The sequence below is a fragment of the Callorhinus ursinus genome, unplaced genomic scaffold, assembly GCF_003265705.2.
Source record: "Callorhinus ursinus isolate GAN/ISIS: 27379988/994484 unplaced genomic scaffold, GSC_fseal_2.0 scaffold48, whole genome shotgun sequence".
Taxonomy (NCBI): domain Eukaryota; kingdom Metazoa; phylum Chordata; class Mammalia; order Carnivora; family Otariidae; genus Callorhinus; species Callorhinus ursinus.
In genome coordinates, this window is record NW_027397110.1 from 1,279,732 (window position 1) to 1,284,918 (window position 5,187).

General features: G+C 60.2%; 1 long non-coding RNA gene across 1 annotated transcript in view; it reads right to left on the reverse strand.

Moving 5' to 3' along the window:
* Positions 1-4,320: 4,320 nt before the first annotated feature.
* Positions 4,321-5,187, reverse strand: part of LOC112831446 (uncharacterized) — a 4,922-nt gene continuing 4,055 nt past the window's right edge. Inside the window, exon 4 of the long non-coding RNA XR_003210143.2 lies at positions 4,321-4,925. This is a non-coding gene — a long non-coding RNA (uncharacterized lncRNA). The remainder of the gene's footprint in view (positions 4,926-5,187) is intronic.

Consider the following 5,187-nt stretch of genomic DNA (forward strand, 5'->3'; position numbering starts at 1 on the left):
CCCATGTCCCCTAGGGCTGGCCAACAGCCCCCCTGGGGCGAGGCTTGGGAGTCCTGGCCCCGGAGAGGTCACCTGGGGGCAGTACCTGTGTGTACATGTGAGCATGGGCGTGTTCATTTGTGTCTGTGCACCTTGTTCTGTGCATTGTGTGTGCACCTGTGTGTGCCCCTGAGGTTTGTCTGTGTGCGTGTCTGTGTGTTCACATGTGTGTGCCGTCCCTTGGTGCCTCCGCTATCTCCAGGCCCCATCCCCCCGCACCTTTGCAGAGGAGAGCAAGGGTCTATGTCCTTGTACTGACAGAAGCTTGCAGGAGAACCCTCCAGAAAGTGTGCACTGCATGCAGCCCGACCCGACCGCAGCGCCTGGGCACTGACCCAAGACAGGTGTGAGCCCGCACGGGTGTGTGCGCAGGGCCGGCGCAGGCTGGGTGAGGATGCCCAGCGGTGGCCCGCGGTCCATCTAGGGTGCTTGCGGACGGACGGAGGGACACACGGAGGGCAGGACCCAGGTGAAGATGCTGGGAGAGCAACGGCAGGCTGTCTGGAGGGCCACGAAGGCGCAGTCTCGCAGACCACGTGTGGCAGCCCCTTACGCGTCCCTGTGCTCTTAACCGGGGAGGTAAGTGTAATTAGCACCGAGGCTTGTATTTTTAATATCTTCCAGGCACTTTACATGAATTATCTTCTACCCAAACTCTTTAAAATGCTTATTTCCCAAGCTGGGACCAGGCCAGATGTTTACTTACCAGTTTGCCTATTTCTGTATTCTTCCTGTTGGTCAGCTTCGGCTTGTTTTTAAACAGAAGGGCGTCCTCCCCAGCGATGGTTTCCTGGGGGTGGGAGAGAGACTGGCTGCGTGCTGTCAGCTCTGCATCTGTCCCCTGATGTCCTCCACTTCCAGGAAGCCCCCCAGGGGACCCCTCCCCGGGCGGCCGGGGGCCGGGGGGGCAGCGTCAGGTGGGCGGCTTCCCTGGTGCTGGGCGCCCGCCTGCTCCCTGGGAAGACTGGCTCCGGCCGGCCCCAAGGAAGGGAGAAGGACGGAAGCCTCCCGCACGCATTCTGCGGGTGCCAGTGGGTGGTTCGAAGGGCGTCGGCATTCGCGTGCACCGTGCCCACAGTACCCACCTGCGGCTCTGGGGGGGGGGCACAGACTCTGCCAAACAGCCCCCAAGGAGCGCCCGCCACCGGCATCCGCGTGATGCCCTTGAGGTGGCAAGCCCAGGGTGCAGGACCCGTGGGACACCCCGAGGGTGGCCACACGCTCCATCACACAAGCCCGGGCATTTTGCCTGAGCACAGATAGCCTGGGTAAGGTGCAGGGGCAGCAGGAGAGGGCAGGGCATGCCCCCTTGCTCCCCCCAGGTGCAGGCCGGCCTGCAGGATGGAGCGCCCCTACTGAGAAGAGCAAATCCACACAGGCTCTCCTCCTGCCCCCAGCGCTCCAGGGTGGCCAGGTGGACCTGCGCTGGACCCAGAGCGAGCGGCCAGCGTGGTGGACCGGGCGCCCATGGCAGTGGCTGCTAGCACTCCACTGCTCTCCAGGCTCCCACTTCCCCTTACACTTGGGGACACGTGGCAGCCCAGCTAGAGGTGACACTTCCTGGACTCTCTTGTGTGGCATGCGACTAAGTTTCGACCCACAGTACCTAAGCAGGAGGTATGTGCCCCCCTCTCATTGCTCTTCTAAGTAGCGGCCAACACTTCCTTTGCCCTGGTCTCTCTTTCAGCTAAGTGTGATGCAGATGTGATGGCAGGAGCAGGGGCAGCCACCTTGGGCCCAGCACTGGCAGCCGTGTGCTGAGATGGTGGGGTCACTGCCCCCCTCCTGGCACCAGCACAGTGACACTCCTGTGTCATTCCAGAGTGGACAGCATCGTGACTCATATTGGTCCAGTGAGCATGGGTCAGTGACAAGCTGTCAGCGCTCAGCCTCCGGCTTGGACATTCACAAGGGGTGACATACAGACCGCACCCTGAGCTGGAAATGCCAAACCACTCCTACCACTAAATCCCTATTTGTCCGTCAAGGAAATCTCTGCCTGGCCACACCACCAACACTCCCGCCCTGAGGAAAACCAGCTGCCTCTCCTGTGTGGGTTCCTGCAGCCTGGGGCAGAGCCCTTGCGGTCCAGCCCCGCTTGTGGGCAACAGAAAGACGGAGCATGCACAGGGACACCAGATCTCAGTCTGCTCGGACAGAAGGGCAGTGTCCTTGCGATTACCTTTCATTGGCAAGAACTGGCCACGTGGCGCCGTGCCCTGGAGGTGTGGGGCTTGGGAGTGTGGGAGCACACGGACACTTGGGCGGCCTCGCTCAGCTTCGTGTTTTACTGGGAGACGGTGATCCGCTCTGCTGGAATATGTAAATGTTACCGTGTCTCCCACGCAGCCGGGTGATGCAGAGAATCATAACAGAAATTGGAGGAAGGACCACAAGCTTGCCCTAAAGAGACAGGCGGTTACGTGTTGTGAGGAAGCCAGACAAGAAGAACACAATTTCACACAAGCAAGAAGCTTCCTGGGACGCGGGGAAGTCTCTCCTCCCGCAGGTGGACTCACGGCGGGATCTTATAGAACCACTGGGCGCCGGAAATGTGGGCACATGCGGCCATGTGGATTTATAAAAGTCCTTGACTTTGAACAAAAGGGAAAATTATACAGTATTTAGTATCAGATTAATGGTCGTTCCTGTATCTAATTACTAAATGTTGAACACATATTTAAAAGGCTATTTGAAGGACCTGCATGTTCCCCCTCAGTCTGGAATGAACTTGAGCGAGGGGCCCACAGCCCCAGCCCTCCCGGCCGACCCCCGTTCCCCTGGGTCCTCCTCAGTGTTCACATCCTGGAATATGCCTCCCAGCACAGAGTGCCACCCCCAGGGCATCTCCAGAGCTGCCTCTACAGCCGCCTGTCCCCCCCACGGCTGCTGCCCCTGGCCCCCCCCCCACGGCTGCTGCCCCTGTCCCCCCCCCCACGGCTGCTGCCCGCCCCCAGGGTCTGCTTTGTTTCTGTACCACCGGCAGCCCCTGTGTTCTCGGGGGCCTGGCCCCACTGAGCAGCACTTCACGGCTGGGGTCAGACGGGCCCACACTTGCCAGATGCCCTGCGCCTTGGGCAGGTCACATCCCAGCCCTCCCACCGGCACGGGCAATCCCACCGGCTCCTTCCTTCCTAACTCCACAGGCTCGGCTTTGCTCTTTCCAAGTCCCAGCTTGGCTCGGGGACACTGGGCCGCGCACCCCGCTCCCGGTCTTGGTGCCTCCAGTCCCACCCTCCCGCGTGCCCTGTGAGGACAGAGCTTGCTGGGGCCGCCGCAGAAACAGCACGGCTGGGCGGCTTTCAGAAACGCCTTCTCTCTCAGTCCAGAGCCAGGGGTCTGAAATCCAGGGGCTGGGTGTCCGCAGGCCTCTTCCTCCGGAGGCTCGAGGAAAGGGTGCTCCGACCGCCTCCCCCTCCGGGCGGCTGGGGTCGCACACAGCTTTCGGCCACGTCTCCGCCTCCCTCTTCATGTGGCTCCTCCCTCTGCATGACTGAGTCTCAGACTCTCCTGCTCCTCTCTCTTGTGAGGACTCCCCTTATTGCATTTAGAGCCCACCCAGACAACCCAAGATGACAGCATCCCGAAATCCTTAATCACACCCCAAAGACTCAGCTTCCAAAGAGTAGGATGTGGACGTACCTTCCGGGGCTCCCACCCAGCCTCTGCTGTACGAGGCGAGTAGCAGCACTTCGAGCGGGCTCCATTTCTAGCCTCTTACTTGTGTGGGCAGGAGACCTGCCCCTTCGTCCCCCTCCCACCTGTGTCCCATCCGCTAAGGTTGCCCCTCGCCCAGGAAGCCTGCCCTGACCACCAGAGCCATTTCTCGTTTCTCCAGACTCCCAGCAGCCGTGCCCACGGGCCCATGTCCGGGCCCGGTGGCCCAGCCCCCCGAGCTCTCCCATCAGGGCCTCCCTCCCAGGCCTCCGCCTCCCCCACCTCGGTCAGAGCCCCCGCCTCAGAGGGTGTCTGGCTCGGAGATTCAGAAACACGTGCGGCATCAAACGCAAGCCACGCTACGTGAAAGCCACGCCGGGCGGACCCAGCACGGCACCCAATCTGGAGCAGGAAGCTGAGGCATGGGCCTGGCGGGGGAGAGCCCGCAGATGGGTGCGCTGCAGGGGAGAAGCTGACCAGGGCCCGTGAGCACTCTCTGCTCTGAGAGTTTGATTGAATGGGATCTCTGGTTTAGCTTCACTGGTTATTGTAGTTTTCCCATTATTTTATTGTGCAAATTCCTAGGAGTGTCAGCAGAATCTAGAGGTAAACTGAGCAGCTACTGTGAAGTGTGAAAAATTACCCTCAACTAATACAATCAAACTATTTGCTCATGGGATCACGGCATGGAAATGAGGCTTGGGGCTGGCAATCTGGCGGAGGGCTCCGGTCACCTTCCCGGGCTGCCGCAGCCCAGGCTGGGGGCCACGGTGCTCCCGGCCCCACAGGATGGGCATCTGGGTCATTTGTGTGGGCTCGACAGCACCATTAATTGTACCATTGGCAGCACACCCCCTGGGAGCCCGGCAGGCAGCACGGGGGGTGGAAAATATGTCCATTTTAGATATTCACTCACCCAGCAAATATGAACGCACCCCCCTCTGCGCCCCTACCCCACCCTGGGCCGCAAGTCCCGGCAGGCTGTAGACAGGAGGCTGCACTTTCCAAGGCGGCATCAGCTATGCTGGGAGGGGATGTTCAGTCCCTGCTGGACCAGCTCCTGTTGTTTTACGTCCCCAGGGTCCGGGTCTCCAGCCAGGATCCACTGAGGAGGGCGGCCATGCTGGTGGCCGGCCACACCGAGACCATCAGAAGATCCAGCTGGGAGCCTGGTTTTCAGTACTCCTCATGTGCCACACAGGTGTTTTCCGGAGGATCAGTGTCTGGACCTGCCATCGTAGAGAGAATCCCAGTGTGGTCACACTCACTCATCGGAACATGTGCCTGAAGGGTGGACAGAAAGGCCTTACACTCAGGGCACCTCTCTGTAGCTTGCTCAGAGACTAGCCAGACATGCAGGCTTTTCTTCAGATCAGTAAGAACTTAAGGAGTGAGTGGTGCGTTAATGGAAGGAGAGAAGGATGAATGGACAGATGGATGGATGGGTAGATGAATATAGATCTATGCATACAGGCATGGCTGGCTGGCTGG